The 25,356-nt window shown below is 45.9% G+C and overlaps 1 long non-coding RNA gene across 3 annotated transcripts in view; it reads right to left on the bottom strand.

Annotated features, from left to right (window-relative positions):
* Positions 1-1,841: 1,841 nt before the first annotated feature.
* LOC102145850 (uncharacterized) overlaps positions 1,842-25,356 on the bottom strand; it is a 76,222-nt gene continuing 52,707 nt past the window's right edge. The window contains exons 5-6 of one of the 3 annotated variants that reach the window (XR_012425571.1): positions 4,580-4,709; positions 1,842-1,972 (exon numbers count right to left, since the gene is read on the bottom strand). This is a non-coding gene — a long non-coding RNA (uncharacterized lncRNA). Of the gene's footprint in view, positions 1,973-4,572; positions 4,710-25,356 lie in introns of those variants that run through there. The other 2 variants (XR_012425572.1, XR_012425570.1) reach the window with 2 other exon arrangements.

The following is a 25,356-nucleotide window of genomic DNA, read 5'->3' as shown; positions in this document are numbered from 1 at the left end:
TTCAGGCACGCCAATTCTGAATCCTCACTAGGAATACACTGGTTCTCTTTTATCTTTTACTGAATCCCAACTAGGGTGACCAGGTCTCCTGGTTTGCCCAGGACTAAGGGGTTTCCCATGATATGGGACTTTCAGTGTTAAAATTGGGATAGTCCTGGGTGAACTGGGATGGGTTGGTCACCTTAATACTGCCACTTGCCACTTGTGTGACTTTGAGTAAATCATTTAGCTTCCAAGAGTCCTGATTGCCTCATCTATAAAAAGGACATTATACATACACACATATATATATGCTTCAACATGGATGAATCTTGGAAATATTATGCTAAGTGAAAGAAGCTAGACACAAAAGGTCACATATTCTTTTTTTTTAAAAATTATTATTTTTTTTTTGAGACGGAGTCTTACTCTGTCACCCAGGCTGGAATACAATGGCATGATCTCGGCTCACTGCAACCTCTGCCTCCTGGGTTCAAGCGATTCTCCTGCCTCAGCCTCCTGAGTAGCTGGGACTACAGGCACGTGCCACCACACCCTGCTAATTTTTGTATTTTTAGTAGAGATGGGGTTTTGCCATATTGGCCAGGCTGGTCTCAAACTCCTGACCTCAGGTGATCCACTAGCCTCGGCCTCCCAAAGTGCTGGTATTACAGGCGTGAGCCACCACGCCTGGCCAAAAGGTCACATATTTTATGACTCCATTTCTCTGAAATGTCTGGAATAGGCAAATCTGTTGGGAACAAGCCCCCCAAATCTGGCCATAAACTGTCCCCAAAACTGGCCATAAACAAAATCTCTGCAGCACTGTGACATGTTCATGATGGCCGTAACGCCCATGCTGGAAGGTTGTGGGTTTACCAGAATGAGGTCGAGGAACACCTGGCCTGCCCAGGGTGGAAAACTGCTTAAAGGCATTCTTAAGCCACAAACAATAGCATGAGCCATCTGTGCCTTAAGGACATGCTCCTGCTGCAGTTAACTAGCCCAACCTATTCCTTTAATTCGGCCCATCCCTTCGTTTCCCATAAGGGATACTTTTAGTTAATCGAATATTTATAGAAGCAATGCTAATGACTGGCTTGCTGTTAATAAATACGTGGGTAAATCTCCGTTTGGGGCTCTCAGCTCTGAAGGCTGTGAGACCCCTGATTTCCCACTTCACACCTCCGTATTGTGTGTGTGTCTTTAATTCCTCTAGCGCCGCTGGGTTAGGGTTTCCCCGACTGTGCTGGTGTTGGCGCAAATCCATAAAGACAGAAAATAGATGAGTGATTGCCAGGTCATGCGGGAAGTGGGGAATGGGAATTGACTGCCTCAGGGGTATGGGGAATTTTTTTTTTTTGCAGGGGTGGGTGAGGAAAATGATCTAGAATTAGATAATAATGGTTGCACAACGTGGTAAATATATTAAAAACCACTGAATTGTACATTTCAAGAGGGTGTATTTCATGGTAAATGAATTCTATCTCAATGAAGTTCTTATTTAAAAAAATACAATAACATGGAGTGACCATACGGTATGGTTTGGATGTTTTGTCCTCTCTAAATCTCACGTTGAAATGTGACCTCCAATGTTGGGAGGTGATTGGAAGGCCCTCCTTAACTGGAGGTGTTTGGGTCATGGGGTCAGATCCTTCATGAATGGCCTGGTGCTGTTTTCACAGTAATGAGCGAGTTCTCACTCTATGAGTTCACTCAAGATCTGGTTGTTTGGGGGAGCATGGCACTTCTCCAGCCCTTGCTTCTTCTTTCACTGCATGACGTGCCTGCTCCTCCTTCACCCCTGCCATGATCATAAGCTCCCTGAGGCCCTCGCCAGCTTCGGCACCATGCTTCCTGTACAGCATGCAGGACGATGAGCCAAAATAAACCCTTTTTCTTTATAAATTACCCAGCCACAGTTATTTCTTTATAGCAATACAAACGGACTAACATACCATGTAATTCAGCACTTCCACTCCTGGATATATACCTGAAAAAGAAATAAAAACTTGCCCACACAAAAACTTGACGTGGATGTTCATAGCAGCATTATTATTATTATTTATTTGAGACAATGTCTTGCTCCGTCGTCCAGGCCGGAGTGCAGTGGTGCAATTGTGGCTTACTGCAGTCTTGACTGACCTCCTGGGTTCAAACAATCCTCCCACCTCAGCCTCCCAAGTAGCTGAGAATACAGGCCGGCATCATTGAGTCCAACTAATTTTCTTTTTTTGGAGACAGAGTCTCACTCTGTCACCCAGGCTGGAGTGCAGTGGCATGATCTCGGCTCACTGCAACCTCCGCCTCCCAGGTTCGAGCGATTCTCCTGCCTCAGCCTCCCAAGTAGCTGGGACTACAGGTGTGCACCAGCACACCAGGCTCATATTTGTATTTTTAGGAGAGATGGGGTTTCATCATGTTGGTGAGGCTGGTCTCAACCCCCTGACCTCAGGTGATCCACCCGCCTTGGCCTCCCAAAGTGCTGGGATTACAGGTGCCAGCCACCATGCCCGGCCCCAAGCCTGACTAATTTTTTATTTTTTATAGAGATGGAGTCTCATTATATTGCCTTGGCTGGTCTCAAACTCTTGGACTCAAGCAGTCCTCCTGTTTCAGCCTCCCAAAGTGCTGGGATTACAGGCATGAGCCATTGTGCCTGGCTGCGGCATTATTTTTAATAGTCAAAAAGTGGAAACAACCCAAATGTTCATCAGCTGGTGAATGGATACATAAAATGCAGTATATCCATGCAGTGGAATATTATTTGGTAACAAAAAGAAATAGAATACTGGCCGGGCGCGGTGGCTCAAGCCTGTAATCCCAGCACTTTGGGAGGCCGAGACGGGCGGATCACGAGGTCAGGAGATCGAGACCATCCTGGCTAACACAGTGAAACCCCGTCTCTACTAAAAAATACAAAAAACTAGCCGGGCGAGGTGGCTGGCGCCTGTAGTCCCAGCTACTCGGGAGGCTGAGGCAGGAGAATAGCGTAAACCCGGGAGGCGGAGCTTGCAGTGAGCTGAGATCCGGCCACTGCACTCCAGTCTGGGCGACAGAGCGAGACTCCGTCTCAAAAAAAAAAAAAGAAATAGAATACTGATGCTACAACATGGATGAACCTTGAAAATATTATGCTAAATGAAAGAAGACAGTCACAAAAGAATATTGTGTCATTCCACTTATATGAAATGTCCAGAACAGGCAAATCCATGGAGACAGAAAGTAGATGAGTGGTTTCCAGGGAGTGGGAGAAATGAAGGAAAATGGGTGTGACTGCTAATGGGTATGGGGTTGCTTTTGGGAGTGATAAAATGCTCTAAAATGTATCGTGGTACTGGTTGCACACACTGCACCTGGCAATGACGACAGAAACTTTCTAATTCATCCAGGGATAGCCCGGTGTGGTGATGCACGCCTATAGTCCCAGCTACATGGGAGGCTGAGGTGGGAGGATCGCTTGAGCCCAGAAGTTAGAGACTGCAGTGAACTATGATCATGTCACTGCACGCCAGCCTGGGTGACAGACTGAGACCCAGTCCCTAAAAATAATAGTAATAATAGGCTGGGTGTGGTGGCTCACACCTGTAATCCCAGCACTTTGGGAGGCCGAGGTGGGTGGATCATGAGGTCAGGAGATTGAGACCATCCTGGCTAACACGGTGAAACTCCGTCTCTACTAAAAATACAAAAAATTAGCCAGGTGTGGTGGCAGGTGCCTGTAGTTCCAGCTACTCGGGAGGCTGAGGCAGGAGAATGGCATGAACCTGGGAGGCGGAGCTTGCAGTGAGCCGAGATTGCGCCACTGCACTCCAGCCTGGGTGACAGAACGAGACTCTGTTTCCAAATAAATAAATTAATTAATTAAATAATAGTAATAATAAAAATCAAAAATAGGCCAGGCACTGTGGCTCATGTCTGTAATACCAGCATTTTGAGAGGCCAAGGAGGGAGGACTGTTTGAGGCCATGAGTTTGAGACCAATCTGGGCAGCATAGCAAAACCCCATCTCTACAAAAAAATATATATATACACACACACACACACACACACACACACACACACACATTTCACACAGGGCCAACTTTCCGATCATGTAAGCTGTGCAGTCTCACAAGACCCTATGAGCAGAAGAACCCCACACTTGGTTCAATGCCCTGCTGTCACTGTCTTGAAATTTTTAATACTACGGTGTCTGAATAAAATCTAGGTGCCCCTCATTTTCATTCTGCACTGGGCCCTGCAAAAAATGGTGTAGGTGTCCTGAATGCACCTTTGTACCCCCATCACTTAGCATAGTACTCATGCATGGTGGGTGCTCGATAAATATGAGTTGCTTTTCCCAGTCCCAGTACCCTGAGAACAGCCCAATGACCTTCCACACAGATTTACCTAGAGCTTCATACCTGCCAGGGACTGCGTTAGCAGCTGGGATATAGGGGGAGCCAAAGCAAGCAGCTGAGACTCTCTTTCCTCATCACTGCAGGGGAAGCATTGAGGAGGATGCTGTTCATGAAGCCAGACATGCCTACCTAACTACTATCTCCAGCAGCAATTACAGCATCTGACTCATTTGTACTTTTAGAGAAAAACGCATCACCTTGGAATCCCGATCTTGTGAGTTCTTCTTTGTTACAGGAAACAGAAGGCTCTGATGAATTAGGATGGGACTTTAGTTCTTTTCCATGGTGTGAATTTTTCAATGTGCTTGTGAACGATCACATTGTCATCTATAATTAAAGAGATCTGTCAGCATCTTTTAATTCAATTTAGTTTCTTTTCTGGTTTTTTTTTTTTTTGTTTTTTTGAGACGAAGTCTCGCTCTTGTCCCCCAGGCTGGAGTGCGATGGTGCAATCTCAGTTCACTGCAACCTCTGCCTCCCGGGTTCAAGCGATTCTCCTGCCTCAGCTTCCCGAGTAGCTGGGATTACAGGCATGTGCCACCGTGCCCGGCTAATTTTTGTATTTTTAGTAGAGACGGGGTTTCACCATGTTGGCCAGGCTGGTCTAGAACTCCTGACCTCAGGTGTTCCACCCTCCTCGGCCTCCCAAAATGTTGGGATTACAGGCGTGAGCCATCACGCCTGGCCAGTTTCCTTTTTTTCATACTATTTAAGCTACCAAAAAGTTGTTTATTTTTTTGAGACAGGGTCTTGCTCAGTTGCCTAAGCTTCAATTCAGTTTCTATGTAGAAAACACTTTGTTAGGTACAAAGACAGTAGCTGGGATTTTATTTTTCTTTTTTTTTAGACTGGGTCTCGCTCTGTCACCAAGTCTGGAGTGCAGTGACGCAATCGGTGGCTCACTGCAGCCTCAACCTCCTGGGCTTAAGCTATCCTCCCACTTCAGCCTCCATAGTAGCTAGGGCTACAGGCACACACCACCACGCCTAGCTAATGTTTTATTTTTGTAGAGACAGGGTCTTGCTATGTTGCCCAGGTTGGTCTTGAACTTCTGGCCTCAAGTGATCCTCCTGCCTTGGCCTCCCAAAGTGCTGGGATTATAGGTGTGAGCTACTGTGCCCAGCCTGTGCTGGATATTTCTTTTTTTATTCTTTTCTTTTCTTTTCTTTTTTTTGAGACAGAGTCTTCCTCTGTTGCCCAGGCTGGACTGCAGTGGCACAATTTTGGCTCACGGCAACCTCTGCCTCTGGGTTCAAATGATTCTCATACCTCAGCCTCCCAAGGAGCTGGGACTACAGACGCACACCACCACGCCTGGCTAATTTTTGTATTTTAGTAGAGACGGGGTTTCACCATGTTGGCTAGGTTGGTCTCGAACACCTAACCTCAAGTGATCCACCCAGCTCAGCTTCCCAAAGTGCTGGAATTACAGGTATGAGCCACCACACCCAGCATCAATGGCTGGATATTTCTAAGCTGGATCACATGAGCTGTTTTGACAGAGATTATGGTGAGTTACAACTTCATGAGGAGTTAGCAGAGAGAGCAATAAAATTCCTAATAGACCTGGCTTCCGCTTGCTACATTATTTTTCCTTTCCTTTTCTTTTTTTTTTTTGGAGATGGAGTCTTGCTTTATCGCCCAGGCTGGAGTGCAGTGTTGTGATCTCAGCTCACTGCAAACTCCGCCTCCTGGGTTCACGCCATTCTCCTGCCTCAGCCTCCCAAGTAGTTGGGACTACAGGCACCCACGACCTCGCCCGGCTAATTTTTTGGTATTTTTTTAGTAGAGACGGGGTTTCATTGTGTTAACCAGGATGGTCTTGATCTCCTGACCTCGTGATCTGCCCGTCTCGGCCTCCCAAAGTGCTGGGATTACAGGCGTGAAGCACCGCGCCTGGCCTTTTTTTCTTTTTTTTTTTCTTTCTTTTTTTTTTAAGAGACAGGTTGTCATTATGTTGCCTAAGATGTACTCAAATTCCTGGGTTCAAGAGATCATCCTCCTCAGCCTCCAGAGTAGCTGTGACTACAGGCACGAGCCACCACTCCCTGCTAAATGTGCTTTTCTAGCGGCAAGACCCAGGGGACAATTCCTTAATCTCTCTAAAGTTTAGTTGTTTATCAGTTAACACAACCCTGGTGTCACAAGGGCTATTGTAAAGATTACATGAGATAAGGCACGTATCACTCTTAGCACAGTGTCTGGCTCTTAGTGAGAATGTCACAACAGAAACAGAACCTAGACCAGGCATGGTGGCTCACGCCTGTAATCCCACCACTTTGGGAGATCGAGGTGGGCGGATCACCTGAGGTCAGGAGTTCGAGACCAGCCTGGCCAACGTGGTGAAACCCCATCTCTACTAAAAATACAAAAATTAGCTAGGCGTGGTGGCAGTCGCCTGTAATCCCAGCTACTCGGGAGGCTGAGGCAGGAGAATTGCTTGAACTTGGGAGGCGGAGGTTGCACTGAGCCAAGATTGTGCCATTGCACTCCAGCCTGGGTGACAAGAGTGAAACTCCGTCTCAAAAAAAAAAAAAAAAAAAAAAGAAAAAAGAAAAGAAACAGAATCTAAAACATTTGGTAAAACTGGGCTGTTTTGCATCATCATGACTCAATAGTACTGTTCCTGGCACACAGCTGCATATCGTAAAATAGCTCTGCCTGCAAATTCAATTTTTCCAGCTAGAGGCGAAGGCAAACAATTCCAGCCAACATCACCTAACACTGTGAATACAGTGAGGTCCCTTTCTTCTCTCTCAGCCTTGGTGGTGACGCCTCTCCCTGCCCCCACTCTCCTAGGCGTGCAGTGAGCTTTGCTCTTTGGGGAGGCTAAGCAGGGGGATTGGGATGCCTGCAGCTGCTGGCAGGAGTGCTAGGGAGAGGGACTTTGACCTGTCCTGGCGTCTTTAGTTTCAGGGAGCCCACTCCTTTCTAACATGGTTTGCCCATTGAGCACTTACGAACTTGTGCCCTGGAAATAGACAGGACTGGGTTTGAATTCCAGCTGCATGACGTACATTCTGAGTCATCTCTATTTAGTGACCTGTGTAATGAATATTTCCTACCTGTCTTGGTTCAGGCTGCTATGGAAACTACCATAGACTCGGTGGCTTAGAAGCAACAGTGTTATTTCTCACAGTTCTGGAGGCGAGAAGTCTGAGATCAGGGTACCAGCAGGGTCAGGCTCTGGGCAGGGCCCTCTTCTGGGTTGCAGCCTGCTGACCTCTGCTTGTGTCCTCATATGGCAGAAAGAGGGCTGGAGAGATCTCTGGGTCTCTTTGCTAAGGGCACTAATCTCATTCATGATGAGGTAATCTCACTACCCTCATCACCCAATCACCTCCAAAAGGCCCTCCTCCTAATACCATCACATTGGGGGTTTAGAGTTCGACATATGAATTTTGAGGAGACACAAACATTCAGTCTCTTAACACTTGCTGGATTAATGAGATAATGTACCTGTAGTACCCAGCACATACAAATAACTCAATAAATACTTCTTTTCCTCTTCCTCCTCATTATTATTTATTCTGCATATCTCTATCTGAGCAAATACTGGGTTTCTTCTCTTTAACTCCTGTTCCAGTAATCTATATAGACATTCTACTTTCCAGGGTTATTTTGCTTAGTATTTAATGATATTCCCATCCTATATCCATTTTCTTAAGTTCCCACTCTAGTACAAAAATGATGAAGTGAATCTCCTTTGTTAATAAATTTTAATGTCATTAAAAAATATATAGGCCAGTCTTGGTGGTTCATGCCTGTAATCCCAGCACTTTACGAGGCAGAGGCAGGTGAATTGCTTGAGGTCAGGAGTTTGAGACCAGCCTGAGCAACATGGTAAAACCCTGTCTCTACTAAAAATACAAAAATTAGCTGGGCATGGTGGCATGCACCTGTAATCCCAGCTACTCAGGAGGCTGAGATTGGTGGATCCCTTAAGCCCAGGGAGGTCCAGGCTGCAGTAAGCTGTGATCATGCCACTGCACTCCAGCCTGGGCAACAGAGTGAGACCCTGTCTCACACATACACACACATAAAAATAAATTAAAAAACACTTGTTCACCAGCAGATCTTCTCTATAGCTGGCTTCCAATTCTGAAGGGTATCTTTTAACACTAAGTAGGCCGGGCGCGGTGGCTCAAGCCTGTAATCCCAGCACTTTGGGAGGCCGAGGCGGGCGGATCACGAGGTCAGGAGATCGAGACCATCCTGGCTAACATGGTGAAACCCCGTCTCTACTAAAAAAATACAAAAAACTAGCTGGGCGAGGTGGCGGGCGCCTGTAGTCCCAGCTACTCGGGAGGCTGAGGCAGGAGAATGGCGTCAACCCGGGAGGCGGAGCTTGCAGTGAGCTGAGATCCAGCCACTGCACTCCAGCCCGGGTGACAGAGCGAGACTCCGTCTCAAAACAAAACAAAACAAAACAAAACAAAACAAAACAAAACAAAAAAAACACTAAGTAATGGTGAGGAGATTAAAATCACTTGTCCCACTCACAAGAGAAACTGTTTTCCAAGATCATCCCAGTTTCATTTATCCAGGAAGTGGAAACTGTGTCGGCTGAGAATATCCTAGCACTATTTAGGGGTATCCTTGAGATCTTCTAGATGGTCAAGATTAACCCTAAAGGCAGCATCCACTGTTTTCAAGTCACTGTGCCCTATCAAACAAACACGGATCTTAACCTGAAGGAGTTTAAAATGTTACAGGGGAGATAAGATATGTATATAAAGAAACATAATATGGAAAGCAGTGAGTATTATAAGGCACATACAGAAAAAGTACAATTGAAGTTCAAGAAAAGATTGATTTTTGACTTGGAAAGTTGGGAAAGGCCTTGTGGAAAAGGTAGTCCTCACACTTGGGACTGGAGAGACTGGAGGAAAAAATTGGATGTGCAGAAATAAGTGTCAAAGGAAGGAAAAATTACTACTTGTATTAAAAAAAATTGATGGCAACAGTTTTCACATTATGAGGGATGCTACAGAATTCCTCCTGTTGTAGGAGAAATCATGGATGGGTCTTTTGGTTTTGAAAAGCAAGCCCTAGGGAAGAGAGGGAAAGTAGAAGTCTAGAGGAAGCTGAATTCCTCTGGAGAAGCCAATGAATCTGTCTTTCTTGAGACAGATGTTGTTGCAATGTAAAATGATATTTATGTCCTTTGGGCGGGCCTCAGAACAGAAGTTCAGGAGGCTTAGAACTGAAAGGAGGAAGGAGGCAATGAAATTCTATGAAAAAAGAGAAGTCAGCAAAGGGCAACCTGTTGTGGGTCAAGAAGAGCGGGCCAGCTACTAAATTCCCCATGGCAGGAGGAGCCAACGACTTCAGCAATGGCGGTACCTGTTAAACACTTCTGTTATCCAAAATAGGCCGGGCACAGTGGCTCACGCCTGTAATCCCAGCACTTTGGGGGGCCGAGGTGGGCGGATCACTTGAGGTCAGGAGTTTGAGACCAGCCTGGCCAACATGGTGAAACCTCGTCTCTACCACAAATACAAAAATTAGCTGGGCATGGTGGTGTGCACCTGTAATCCCAGCTACTTGGGAGGCTGAGGTAGGAGAATCGCTTGAACCCAGGAGACAGAGGTTGCAGTGAGCCGAGATTGTTCCACTGCCACTCTAGCCTGGGTGACAGAGCAAGACTCCATCTCAGAAAAAAAAAACCAAAAAACTGATCAGGTTTCTGTTCTTGTGGGCTTACATTCTAGCGAGGGAAACAGAAAGATAAACAGATGATAGATAGCAATAATTGCATTGTAAAGCTTTCAGGTAGGTTGATATAATAGCACTGGTGGCTACTTAAGACCAGGATGGCCAGGAAAGGCCTCTCTGAAGAGGTGGCTCACACCTGTAATCCCAGAACTTTCACCATTTGAGGTCTGAATGGTAATCAGCAGCTAGGTAAGTAAAAATCTGGAGGAAAGAGCATTCTAGGGAAAGATCTCAATCAGTACAAAGGCCCCAAGGCTGGAAGAAGCTTGGCTTGCTCAAAGAACTCAATGGCCAGGTGGCTGCAGCACCCCGTGGGGGAGGCTGGGAACATGCACTGGAACACAAGGAGGTTGATTTTTACCCATGAAGCGAATGAAATGACATTTTGTAACATGTCAACCGAAAAGCAAGAAGCCACAGACTCCTGACTTGAATATGAAGGGTACCTTGTTTTGAAATTTTTACATTTATTTATTAGGAAACTGTAAAACTTTCAGATTAAAAATTAGTAGAATATAAGCACCATAAGACAGGGTGAAGGCTGGGCACAGTGGCTCACGCCTGTAATCCCAGCACTCTGGGAGGCCAAGGCAGGCGGATCACGAGGTCAGGAGTTTGAAACCAACCTGGCCAACATGGTGAAACCCCGTCTCTACTAAAAATACAAAAATTAGCCAGGCGTGGTGGCATGTGCCTGTAATCCCAGCTACTCAAGAGGCTGAGACAGGAGGATCACTTGAGCCCGTAAGTTTGATGTTGCAGTAAGCTACAAAAAAAAAAAAGATATTTTAAATTGTCATATGAAGAGACAAAGACTATGTAGCCAAAAAATGTAGCAAAAAGTATTCTAAGGCCGGGCGCGGTGGCTCAAGCCTGTAATCCCAGCACTTTGGGAGGCCGAGACGGGCGGATCACGAGGTCGGGAGATCGAGACCATCCTGGTTAACACGGTGAAACCCCGTCTCTACTAAAAAATACAAAAAACTAGCCGGGCGAGGTGGCGGGCGCCTGTAGTCCCAGCTACTCGGGAGGCTGAGGCAGGAGAATGGCGTGAACCTGGGAGGCGGAGCTTGCAGTGAGCTGAGATCCGGCCACTGCACTCCAGCCTGGGTGACAGCGGGAGACTCCGTCTCAAAAAAAAAAAAAAAAAAGTATTCTAGTTGTGTTAATAAGTTAATTCATAAAAAATATATTTTGGGCTGTGTGCAGTGGCTCACACCTGTAATCCCATCACTTTGGTCGGCTGAGGTGGGAGGATTGCTTGAGCCCAGGAGTTCAAGACCCCGTCTCATTTAAAAAAAATTATATACATATATATGTAGTAACAAATATATAATATAGTAATAAATATATAATTATAGTTATTTTCCTAAACTTGGTGTTTTTTTGCAAGTTTTTGAAAATGTGAAATTTACTGTGGTTTCTTCTTGGATTCTAAACAAATATTCATTTTCTTTCTTTTCTTCCCTTTTTTTTTTTTTTTGAGACAGGGTCTAGCTCGTTGCCCAGGCTGGGATGCAGTGGCACAATCATAGTTCACTGTAGCCTGGGAGATCTGCAGCCTGGATCTCCCAAGTTCAAGGGATACCCCTGCCTCAGCCTCCCCAGTTGCTGGGACTACAGGGACATACCACTATAGTCAACTAATTTATTTGCTTTTTATTTGAGACGGGGTCTCCCTGCATTGCCCAGGCTGGTCTCGAACTCCTAGGCTTAAGCAATCTTCCCAACTCAGGCTCCCAAAGTGCTAGGATTACAGGCGTAAGCCACTGCGCCCAGCTAAATATTCATTTTGTTTTTTCTTTTTGTTTTTGAGACGGTGTCTCGCTCTGTCGCCCGGGCTGGAGTGCAGGGGTGCGATCTTGGCTCACTGCAAGTTCTGCCTCCCGGGTTCACGCCATTCTCCTGCCTCTGCCTCCCGAGCAGCTGGGACTACAGGTGCCCACCACCACGCCCGGCTATTTTTTTTTGTATTTTTTCAGCAGAGACGGGGTTTCACCCTGTTAGCCAGGATGGCCTCAATCTCCTGACCTCGTGTCCACCCGCCTCGGCCTCCTAAAGTGCTGGGATTACAGGTGTGAGCCACTGCGCCCGGCCTAAGTATTCATTTTCAATTTAGTTTTTTACTTGTGTTTAGGCTGGGCGCAGTGGCTGACACCTGTAATCTCAGCACTTTGGGAGGCTGAAGTGGGCGGATCACCTGAGTTCAAGAGAGACCAGCCTGACCAAAATGGCGAAACCCTGTCTCTACTAAAAATATAAAAATTAGCTGGGTGTGGTGGTGTGCACCTGTAATCCCAGCTACTCGGGAGACTGAGGCAGGAGAATCGCTTGAGCCTAGGAGACAGAGGTTGCAGTGAGCTGAGATCGCACCACTGCACTCCAGCCTGGGCAACAGAGTTAGATTCTGTCTCAAAAAAAAAAAAAAAAAAAAAAAAAATTTAAAATAAATAAAAATAAAAGTAGGAATATTTGTGATTTTATTTTATTTTTTCGTAAAGAGGCTCCTCCCTCCATAAATTGTGTAAGTTCCAGGACCCATAAAACCTAAATCTTTCCCTAGGTGCAAGAAGATATATGGTTTGCTGCTAAAGAAGGGATTTGGATTTTATTCTACGTATGATGGGAAGCTATTAAAAGGTTCTGATTAGACGAATGACAAGCTGATTTATGACATTTTAAAAAGATGGCTCTGGCTGCCAGGTTACATACAATAACACAGCATAGTGGGGGAGATGAGGGGGAGGCTGTGTTCATGTTTTTGGTGACAAGGAGTTGGGGGTTCCCACAGCTGTGCAACAGCCAGAGTCTCTGGAGAAAAAGCCAGGACAGGTATTCATAGCAGGAGATAAACCCCAGAAGTAAGCATTGGGCACGGGTTAGCTATGATGGTCATGATGACCACTTACCATTCAGCTAACATATACTGAATGCTTACTTCTGGAGAAGGTGAAATAGCCCTGGGTGGGTTCAGAAATATTGAAGAAGAGATCGAGTTTCCTATAGGATGGGGGTTCCAGTTAAGGAAACTGATCTGAGAAGGCTGGGGGACTTAGGGATACTGGGACACGTGATTGGCAGGGAGAGAATAAAAAGACACAGAGGGAGCGAACACAGGACATGCAAAGGTAAAGGGACAAGTGAGACATTAGGTGGGCTGAAACACAGGACACAACTGCAGTAATAGCTAACACTTCCACAGTTCACCTGGTGCCATTACCGGGTTTTGCACGTGTTAACTATTGTATTTTATTTTGTTTTGTTTTGTTTTATTTTATTTTGTTTTATTTTATTTCATTTTGTTTTGTTTTATTTTGTTTTGTTTTGTTTTGTTTTGTTTTATTTTAATTTTCGAGATGGAGCTTCGTTCTGTTACCCAAGCTGGAGTGCAGTGGTGCGATCTCGGCTCACCACAACCTCTGCCTCCTGGGTTCAAGCTATTCTCCTGCCTCAGTCTCCCCAGTAGCTGGGATTACAGGCATGCACCACCACACCCAGCACATTTTTGTATTTTTAGTAGAGATGGGGTTTCACCATATAGGCCAGGTTGGTCTTGAACTTCTCATCTCGAATGATCCACTCACCTCAGCCTCCCAAAGTGATGGGATTATAGGTGTGAGCCACAGTGCCCAGCCTAACCCATTTATTTTAGAAAGAGAAGCTGCAGTCAGATCGTGGTTTGCTCTAAGTTAAGAAACATGGACATATTTTATGAATAGTGGGGAGCCACTGAAGGTTTTTGAGCAGGTATTATTAGGAAATAAAAGAGTAATCAAGATTGCTTAGCTAGGGGAGCCTAAAGACCTCCTGAAATTTTGAGCGAATATTTGTGTGAATGCTGCTTTTCCTGGGGAGAGTCCATACCTCCCATCCAACCTCAAAGGTGTCTGAGATTTCAACAAAGGCTAAGGAAGCCCGGGTATAGTGGCTGGAGCCTATAATCCCAGCATTTTGGGAGGCTGAGGCAAGTGGGTTGTTTAAGCTCACAAGTTTGAGGCCAGCCTGGGCAATATGGCAAAACCCTATCTCTACAAAAAATTAAAAAATTAGCCAGGTGTCGTGGCACGTGCTTGTATTGTAGTGCCAGCTACTCGGGAGGCTGAGATGGGAGAATGGCTTGAGCCCGGGAAGCAGAAGTTGCAGTGAGCTGAGATTGCACCACTGCACTCCAGCCTGGGTGATAGAGCCAGACCTTATCTCAAGAAAAAAAAAAGGTTAAAAATCACGGACTTAGTGTTTTCAAGCCTAGATGACCAATAGGATGGTAGTAACATGAATGCAAGTAGGGGTCCCAGGCAAGACATAAGGAGGTAGGGTTGGCTGGAAGAGCAGAGACATGGTCTCTTCCCTCTGAGATATGTTGATTTCACAGTGTTACAGGTGGATCTCCAGTGGGCGGTAGAGACTTGGAACCCAGCTCTCCAGAGATGGGGCGAGGCTGCTGCCACAGGCAGGGGAGTGATCCTCTATCACAAGCTCGAGTTTGAATGACATTGTCAAGGAAAATCAGAAAAGAGGGCCAAGGACAGATTTTTGAACACTATTTGATCTGACTGCCATGCCTTTTCCTAAGTGCTTTCTGACAGATTTTTTTTTCTACACGGAAATTCACATTTTGAACTTTAGTTCCTAAAATACATTAAATCATACTTGGCTTCTAAGATGGGGCAGGAGGGGATGCACATAATGACTACTTCTGTGGCTTCTCATCTGAGGAAATTATCTCTCCAAAATGGTCAGGTGCTCCTGACCCTGTTCTTAAGAGCGTGGGCATTTTTGAGCTAATTTTGGAAGTGTGAAGGATAATTGCTAGCACTTAGAGGACCTAGTTTTAGCCCAATGTTAAAATCTTGGGAACCGGCTGGTCACAGTAGCTCATGCCTGTAATCCCAGCACTTTGGGAGGCTGAGAAAAAGGATTGTTTGAGTCCAGGAGTTCTAGATCAGGCTAGGCAATATGGCGAAACCCAAAAATACAAAAATTAGCTGGACATAGCGGTGCATGCCTGTGGTCCCAGCTACTGGGGAGGCTGAGGTGTGTGGATCACTTGAGCCTGGGATGTGGAGGTTGCAGTGAGCCAAGACTGCACCAGTGCATTCCAGCCTGGGAGACACAGCAAGACCCTGTCTCAAAAAAATAAAAAAATAAAAAATAAATAAAAAATGCCGGGTGTGGTGGCACACACCTATAATTCCAGCACTTTGGGAGGTTGAGGCGGGTGGATCACCTGAGGTCAGGAGTTTGAGACCAGCCCAGCCAACATCGTGAAATCCCATCTCTACTAAAAAAAAAAACACAAAAAATTATCTGGGTTTGGGAGCGTGTGCCTGTAGTCCCAGCTACTTGGGAGGCTGAGGCAGGAGAATCGCTTGAACGCAGGAGGTGGAGGTTGCGGTGAGCCGAGATCATGCCATTGCACTCCAGCCTGAGTGACAAGAGTGAAACTCTGTCTCAAAAAAAAAAAAAAAAAAAAAAAAAAATCAGGAATCCAAAAACCCCTCCTCTTCCTGGGGAGGAAAGAAAAGATATCTACACGTGGCAGTAAGCTGCTTAAAGTACTAAGGTAGGCCAGGCATGGTGGCTCACGTCTGTAATACCAGCACGTTGGGAGCCCGAGGTGGGCAGGTCACGAGGTCAGGAGTTCGGGACCAGCCTGGCCAATATGGTGAAACCCCATCTCTACTAAAAATACAAAACATAGCTGGGCATGGTGGCACATACCTGTAGTTCCAGCTACTCGGGAGGCTGAGCAGAAGACTTGCTTGAACCTGGGAGGCGGAAGTTGCAGTGAGCCAAGATTGCGCCACTGCACTCTAGCCTGGGTGACAAAGTGAAACTCCCTCTCAAAAAAAAACAAAAAAAAGAAAACCCACCTCTACTAAAAATACAAAAATTAGCTGGGCGTGGTGGTGAGCACCGGTTATCCCAGCTACTCAGGAGCCTAAGGCAGGAGAATCATTTGAACCTGGGAGGCAGGGGTTGCAGTGAACCAAGATCGTGCCACTGTACTCCCGCCTGGGTGACACAGTGAGACACTGTCTCACACACACACACACACACACACACACACACACACACACACACACAAAGTAAATTGCACATTGATAGCTCCTATCCTGGATCAGTGGTCATAATCCAAGAACACCGAGAAATATCCCAAAGAAGCCAGGCACGGTGGCTCAAGCCTGTAATCCCAGCACTTTGGGAGGCCGACGCGGGCGGATCACCTGAGGTCAGGAATTCGAGACCAGCCTGACCAACATGGAGAAACTCCATCTCTACTAAAAATACAAAATTAGCCGGCTGTGGTGGCGCATGCCTATAATCCCAGCTACTCGGGAGGCTGAGGCAGGAGAATCTCTTGAACCTGGGAGGCGGAGGTTGTGGTGAGCCGAGATTGTGCCATTGCACTCCAGCCTGGGCAACAAGAGCTAAACTCTGTCTCAAAAAAAAAAAAAAAAAGAAGAAGAAGAAGAAATATCTCAAAGAAGTGCCATCATTTTCCCGAGAGGCTGTTTAATTTTGTGTGAGTACAGTATTTCAACAAGAAAGGAGCAACTGCTTTATTCTGTCATACCCAGAAACTACCTGATAACCAATATCGTGAAACTGTGGAGGCGATAAAATACTGTGTGTTAAGGGGTCATGATGATCACCATGGCTAACATGTGCTGAACAGTTACTTTGTTTTTTTGTAGAGACAGAGGTCTTCCTCTGTCGTCCGGGTTGGAGTGCGGTGGTGCAATCATAGCTCCCTGTATCCGCAAACTCCTGGGCTCCAATGAGCCTCCTGAGTAGCTGGGACTACAGACATGAACCACTACACCCAGCTTTGAATGCTTACTTTGTACCAGGCCCTGAGTTAAGGCCATATATTGGCTGGACACAGTAGCTTACGCCTGTAATTCCAGCACTTTGGGAGGCAGAGGCATATGGCTTGAGTCCAAGAGTTCAAGACCAGCCTGGGCAACATGGCAAAATTCCATTTCTACAAAAACAAACAAATAAACATTAGTCGGGCGTGGTGGCACATGCCTATAATCCCAGCTGCTTGGGAAGGTGAGGTGGGAGAATTACCTGAGCCCAGAGTGAGCCAAGATGGTGCCACTGCACTCCAGCCTGGGCGACAGAGTAAGACCTCATCTCCAATAAATAAATAAATAAAACAAATGTTTAAAAAAGAAAGAAAAGGCTATATATTCATTACTCATTTAATCCTCACAAAAATCCCATCAGATGAGTTTTGTTAAAGGTCTTATTTTATGGATGCAGAAATTGAGGCTCAGTGAGCAAACTTGATGCTTCTAACCACCCCCAGACTGTTCCTGCTTTACTCTGGGCAAGACTCACCTGCAGACCTTCCTGTGGCCACCATGTCCAACCTTGTGGGCCTGGATCATCCATACAAGGGGCAGTAGAAATAGAGCCAAGAGTAAACACCCTTGGATCCACTAGGCTGCACTCTAGCCCTGCCCCTGTGCCACGTTGCAGCCTGCTTCTATCCAGCTCTGAACCCTGCCTGTCTGCCTCTAAATACCTGCTTATTGTCCCTACTTCCAGGCACTTCAAACCCTGCATTTCAAACCCCACTGGCTTCCCTTAGGGTGCAGCTGGGTTTGGCCCCTGCAGAGGTTGGGGCAGAACTAAACAAACAAGGACTTGGATTAGCTGCACCCTGTGAGTCAAGGCCAGTTCTTTTCTTTTCTTTTCTTTTCTTTTTTGTGACGAAGTCTCATTCTGTCGCCCAGCAGGCTGGAGTGCAGTGGCACAGTCTCAGCTCACCCCAACCTCTGCCTCCTGGATTCCAGCGATTCTCTTGCCTCGGCCTCCTGAGTAGCTGGGATTATAGGCGCCCGCCACCATGCTCAGCTAATTTTTGTATTTTTAGTACAGATGGGGTTTCGCCCTGTTGGCCAGGCTGGTCTTGAACTCCAGACTTCAGGTGATCCACCCGTCTCGGCCTCATAAAGTGCTAGGATTACAGGTGTGAGCCACTGTGCCCAGCTGGAGGCAAGGCCAGTTCTAAGGGGAACATGCTCAACTCGGAGGAAGTCTCCTATGGCTGGCAGAACAAATACTGGCAGAAAAGGGATACTGAGATGCCTGTCCAGCAGTGAGGGCTGGAACTAGATAGAATTAGATTGCCGAAGTGGACAGGTAGAGGGCCAGGACTAGATGTCATAGGGCAAAAGGCACAACGTAGAATATCAGAGGCTTTCTGATAACAAGGTAGCACTGGGTTGAGATTTCAAGAAGGGTCAATATTTAAGAGCCAGGATAGATGTCATAGGGTAGACTTTCTCCTCTTTTCCCCCCTGTTATGGGTTAAATTGTGTCTTCCCCAAATTCTTATGTTGAAGTCCTAAGGCCCAGTACCTCAGAATGTGACCTCACTTGTAAACAGGGTTGTTACAGATGTATGCAGTTAAGATGATGTCATTCAGGTGGGCTTTAATCCTATATAATTGGTATACCTATAAGAAGGGAAATTTGGGCCAGGCGCGGCGGCTCACACCTGTAATCCCAGCACTTTGGGAGGCCAAGGCGGGTGGATCGCTTGAGCCCTAGAGTTTGAGACCAGCCTGGCCAACATGGCGAAATCCTGACTCTACCAAAAATACAAAAATTAGCCAGTCTTACAACCCTGTCTCAAAATAAATAGATAATTTCTTTTTAAAAAAGGGAAATTTGGAAACAGAGATACACACACAGGGAGGAGGTTGTGTGAAAACCAAGCTGAGATCAGGGTGATGGTTCTACATGCTGAGGAATGCCAAAGATTGCCATCAAGCCACCAGAAGCGAGGGGAGAGGCATGGAACAGATTCGATCTCACAGCTCTCAGAAGGAACCAACCCGGCTGACACCTTGACCTTGGACTTCTGACCTCTAGAACTGTGAGACAGTACATTTCTGTTGTTGAGGACACTCAGTTTGTGGTCTTTTCTTTCTTTCTTTTTTTTTTTTTTTTTTTTTTTTTTTGAGACAGAGTCTTGCACTGTCGCCCAGGCTGGAGTGCAGTGGTGTGATCTTGGCTCACTGCAACCTCTGCCTCTCAGGTTCAAGCGATTCTCCTGCCTCAGCCTCCTGAGTAGCTGGGATTACAGGTGCCCACTACCACGCCCGGCTAATTTTTTGTATTTTTAGTAGAGATGGGGTTTCACTATGTTGGCCAGGCTGGTCTCGAACTCCTGACCTCGTGATCTGCCCGCCTCGGCCTCCCAAAGTGCTGGGATTACAGGTGTGAGCCACCACGCCCGGCCCAGTTTGTGGTATTTTCTTACAGCAGCCCTAGAAAACAAATGGACCTCTTTTCTCTAAAACCGTAGGCCTGTTCCAGTCTGCTTCTGGCCAATCTAGTCCTGGTTTCCTGAACCCAGGCTTCAGAGGAGGCAGATCTGCAGCTTTTCAATAAAAACGGCTCCAGCAGAGCTCGTGGGTATGCAGAGCTCATCGGAAGTCAGCAGGCAGAGTAGTATAGGGACCTTACACTCCACCTTGCAGGGTGTAGATAGTGTGTGTCCTATGTTCAATGTGGTTTAAGGGAGAGGGTTCCCAATGTAGAACTGGGTACTAACTCTCTTGAGGGATGAAAATATTTCACCTCAAGTCTGGAGCATGGATTTTGCTTAACATGACTCATAAAAATCTTTGTTCTCAGCCTCTCTCCCCATCACCATTCAGGCTGTTACCAACTTGCCTTTTATCTGACAAAGGCAGCCAGTTTCCATGGTTACCTACAAGCAAGCAGCAAGGTGCCATTCCTAGGAGACCCCTGGATTAAGCAAATAGCAAGACAGGGGGCCTCTGGCACAATGAAAATAATCTGGATCCAATTATCAGAATGGGATACTGGGGGTAACTGTGTTTCAGGAGCAAGTTGGAAGCCCAGTTATTATAGCTGGGCATGGAGCCAGAGGCAGAGCAGCAAACCTAGTATTACTGTCGGCTGGACACTGAGCCCTTCCTATGAAGCAGGTGCTACAGCAAGCACTTCATGTGCCTTCCCTCCTTTGGTCCTTGCCTACTTACCAAAGCACTCAGTTTTATAGATGGAGGACTCATGTGACACGTTGAAGATCACACGGCCAGTAGGTAACAAGGATTTGAACCCAGGCGCTGAATACCTTCCATTTATCCCTCCAGCTGAGCTTGCCATCCTTCTCCACCACAGAGGCTGATCTTATGAGCTGCATCAACAGCCTCCCTTTCCCCACTAGCACCAGTTGGGTCTGTTAGTGGAGAGCCCCACAGACAAGAGGGAAGAAAGGAGAGGGTGCTTTTGGCTTGCAGTGCCACAAAGTGGCTCTCTCTATACAATCTTCTCCATTTCCTTTTTTGTGTGTTTGAATCTAGGGCTGCTACTGCTCTATCTTTTGTGGTTGTCCAGTACCCATCTTTTGCAGGAAGCCTCTCTATAATAAATCCTTCTTGACTTATGGTCTTTCTAGTAAGACTGTGACTGCTATACCAGGTCTGTGTACTGCTGAAGGCTTTAGCCTGAACTCCCATGCTACTCTTCTCCCTGTTTTCCAGCCAGCATAGTGATTTGAGTCCCAGAGCATTGGATCAGTGCTTTTTTTTTTTTTTTTTTGAGACAGAGTGTTGCTCTGTTGCCCAGGCTGAAGTGCAGTGGCACAATCTCGGCTCACTGCAACCTCCACCTCCTGGGTTCAAGCGATTCTCCCACCTCAGTCTCCCGAGTAGCTGGAATTATAGGTGCATGCCACCACGCCTGGCTAATTTTTGTGTTTTTAGTAGAGATGGGGTTTCACCACATTGGCCAGGCTGGTCTCGAACACCTAACCTCAGGTGATCCGCCCACCTTGGCCTCCCAAAGTGCTGGGATTATAGGTGTGAGCCACCATGCCCAGCCCAGCCAGATCAGTGTTCCTTAAACGCCTGCAATCTAAGGTCAGCATTGGTCTCTGAGACTTGGAGCTGTGGGAAAGAGGTGCTAAGCCTGAGGTGGGTACTCAGTGGTTACAAATGTGAGGAGAGGGCACGGCAGAGTTTGGAGAGTTAAGCAGGGCCTGACACTCACCTACAAGGGCCTCCCATTCCCATGTGGTCCTTCTGTTCTGGCAGCTCCCCAGTGCTGAGCTGCTGCACTGGAGTTTAGTTAACTGTTCAGCTGGAGGGAACAGTCTCTGCAAGCCTGCCTTCACTGCAGACGCCAGCCACAAATTTGTGGATTTGCAGGACCACCCTCACTTCAGACTATCAGGCTACAGACTCAGAGGTTTTCAAAACCCCCCTCATAGAATGATTCACAGAACTCAGGAAGTGCTATACTTACGGTTACCATTTTATTATAGCAAAGAATATAAACTCTAATCAGCCAAGGGAAGAGATGCAAGAGCAGATTTCAAATGATATCCACTTGAGGAGCTTCTGGTTATCATCTCCCCATGGAATCATGGAGTCTTGACCATAATGTATGATAATACATAGTACAGATGCCCTTTGACTTAACAATGGAATTACCTCTCGATGAACTCATTGAAAATATTGCAAATCGAAAATGCATTTAATACACCTAAACTATGGAACATCACAGCTTTGCCTAGCCTACCTTAATTGTGTTCAGAATGCTTATATTAGCCTATATTTGGGCAAAATCATCTAATGTAAGGCCTGTTTTGTAATAAGGTGGTGAATATCTCATGTGATTTATTAAATACTGAATACTGCATAGAAATTGTGACAGTTTTGCATCACCATAAAGTCAAAAAATCTAAGTCAAACCATCCTAAGTCAGAGACCTTCTGTATTGCAACGTGAGAAGGTCACCTACAACTTTGGTGTTCAGAGTTTTTATGGGAATTCAATTATAACAAATTTTGGTATCTAGTTCTTTCCAGAGATCAGAACTGATGTGACATGACCCAAAGCCTTCATCATAAATCACAGTTAGACTGCCCAATGGCCAAAGCCTGTAAGTAAACAAAAACAGTCCTATAAGGCAGGACATTCCAGGGGTCTAGAGATCACCTCTTGGTAGCCATGGACAATGGCCAGACCTCTCTTTGGGGCAGGTTAATTTTTCATTACACAACTACTTTGCTCCTTTAGCATCTACCAGACTTTCCCACTTGGTTGTATTCTTCGTGTTTGTCTTGCCTGGCCAGCACTGTGCTATTATCATCCATGTGTCCATTCAAGTGTGGGATGGAGCTCAGGAGACATTTGCTTCTGTCTATGGTGAGCTTACCAGCTCTTACCCATTGCAAGATTCACCACTGCAATCACTATCCCTGCTACTGTGGTGGTAAATTTCATGTCTTTATTCCATTGTTGGGAAGGGACATCTGCTTTACAAAAGAGTTTCTCAGCTGGGTGTGATGGCTCACACCTATAATCCCGGCACTTTGGTAGGCCAACATGGGCGGATCACCTGAGGTCAGGAGTTCGAGACCAGCCTGACCAACATGGAGAAAACCTGTCTCTACTAAAAATACAAAATTAGCCAGGCATGGTGGCACATGCCTGTAATCCCAGTGACTCGGGAGGCTGAGGCAGGAGAATCGCTTGAACCAGAGAGGCAGAGGTTGTGGTGAGCCAAGATCACACCATTGTACTCCAGCCTGGGCAACAAGAGCAAAACTCCGTCTCAAAAAAAAAAAAAAAAAAAAAAGAGTTTCCCTTTGTGGCACTAGGGGAAGAGTCTACAATTGCCTTTCAAATGCCCTTGCACAAATCAACTGCCTCCCTACTCTTGCACTTTAGGGCCATTATTAGTAAAATAAAGGTTACTTGAACACAAGCACTGTGATAGCATGACAGTTGATCTGATAACCAATAACCAAGAGGGCTACTAAGTGACTAACAGGGCGGGGAGCCTATCAGCCTGGATACGCTGGACGGAGGGATGATTCATGTTCCTGGTGGGATAGGGCAGGACAGCACAAGCTTTTCTTTACTTTTTTTTTTTTAGACTGAGTCTCGCTGTCTCTCCCAGTCTGGTGTTCAGTGGCGCGATCTCGGCTCACTGCAAGCTCCGCCTCCCAGGTTCACATCATTCTCCTGCCTCAGCCTCCTGAGTAGCTGGGACTACAGGCGCCCACCACCATGCCCGGCTAATTTTTTGTATTTTTAGTAGAGACGGGGTTTCACCGTGTTAGCCAGGATGGTCTCGATCTCCTGACCTCGTGATCTACCCACCTCGGCCTCCCAAAGTGCTGGGATTACAGGCATGAGCCACTGTGCCCAGCCAGCACAAGCTTTTATCATGCTACTCAGAGTGACACAATTTAAAACATCTGATGCATTGTTTATTTCTGGAATTTTCCATTTAATATTTTCAGACCCCTGTTGACCATGAGTAACTAAAATCTGGGAAAACAAAACCACGAATAATTGGGGGGACTATTGTCCGCGCCCGGCTCTGGTCTTAGGCCTCTTGAAGGACGCGGACGTGTCTTACTCATCTTTGATACCTCCAGTGCCTACCATGAGCTGGTCCCTCACAGGCATTCTGTAAACCAACTTCTCCAGTTCACCTGCTCAGGAATACACTGCATTGAATTTCTCTAGATGAGAGTTAGCAGAGGTGCCCCTGAATGCACACTAGCTCGGTCTTTATTTGGAAGTGTTACTCTGTTTACCGATACTACCTCTTCTAATCCTTGCACCTGTGAGATAGGTGCTCTTACTACCTCCATGAACAGATGAAGGAAGAAATTGAGGCATCTATAGAGAGCAACTTTCCTGAAGTCATCTAATCCCCAGGTGGCCCAGTGGGGATGGAACCAGGTCTGTTGGATTCCAGAGCTCCAAGTCCTTAACCACTATTCCGTAATGGCCTGGGGTAGTCCAGTGAGATCAATGGAAATATAGGTCATTTCCAGGAAAGGATTTAGTTTGAAATCATGCTTAGGGTTAAGAATGAGATTATAAAATGAAGTGACTTTGAATAATCTGTGAAGAGGTGAAATGAAAGCTAGTGATTATGACTGAGAACGCACTAGAAGTAGAAAAAAAAAATGATCCTGGTTTTTAAAGTGGTAGGAAATCACTGTTAAGTCCATCTGGTGAAAAGAGATCATCATTAAATCCACATGTAAAATACAAGCTGAAACATTTGTGTGTTTTTTTTTCTGACCTTAGAGTAATCTTTACTTTGTAGCTCTCCTTTTTCTACATTTTTCACATTGAACAGAAAATGTAGCCCTGTATTTTAGGGTTAATTTCTTTCTTTCTTTTTTTTTTTTTTTTGAGACAGGGTCTTGCCCAGGCGAGAGTGCAGTGGCGTGATCACTGTTCGCTGCAGCCTCGATCTCCTGGGCTCAATTGATCCTCCTGCCTTGGCCTCCCAAGTAGCTGGGACTACAGGCATGCACCACACCCAAGTACTTTTTGTTGTTGTTGTTGAGAAGAGGTTTCGCCATGCCGCCCAGGCTGGGCTTGAACTCCTAAGCTTAACTGATCCACCCACCTCAGCTTCCCAAAGTGCTGGGATTATAGGTGTGAACCACTGCACCCAGCCTTCAGGTTAATTTCTGTTTTTATACATGTAATGTCATGTGCTGCATAATGAGGTTTGGGGCAATGAGGAACTGCATATATAACAGTGGCCTCATACAATTATAATGCCATATTTTTACTGCATCTTTTCCATGTTTAGATATGTTTAGATACACAAACACTTACCATTATGTTACGATTGCCTGCAGTATTCGATACAGTAACATGCTGTACGGATTTGTAACCCAGGAGCAATAGGCTATACCATATAGCCTATGTGTATAGTACACTATACTATAGCATCTAGGTTTGTGTAAGTAAACTTTACAATGTTCACACAATGTTGAAATCGCCCAGCGACACATTGCTCAGAATGTCTCCCCATCATTAAGCAGTGCATGACTGTACACAATAGTATAAAAGGGTAGCATTGCCTAAAGATTTCTAATTTAAAAAAAAAAATCAGTTCCCTGCCTGATCCCTATACATTTCTACTCTCTCGAGACAATCACCTCAACTCTCAGCTGTTCCTTCTAACATTTATAACTGCTTTCTAAATAATATGTTTTTATTTAACTTCTTAGCTGATAGATTTGAGGTATAATCTATTGATTTCCCACCATCATAGATGAGGGTTTCCCTTTTCCATATCACCTTTTCCACTTCCCTTTCTTCCACCTTCCCTACGTAAGCATATCAACATCTTATATCTCTTTTTCTACCTAAGCATATTGACATTTTATGTTATATTCAAAGTCAGTGTTTATATTATTATGGCCAAGCAAATATTG

Source organism: Macaca fascicularis, chromosome 16 (assembly GCF_037993035.2).
Source record: "Macaca fascicularis isolate 582-1 chromosome 16, T2T-MFA8v1.1".
Taxonomy (NCBI): Eukaryota; Metazoa; Chordata; class Mammalia; order Primates; family Cercopithecidae; genus Macaca; species Macaca fascicularis.
Note: the sequence above shows the minus strand (reverse complement) of the source record. Positions and strands in the feature narration are given on the sequence as shown.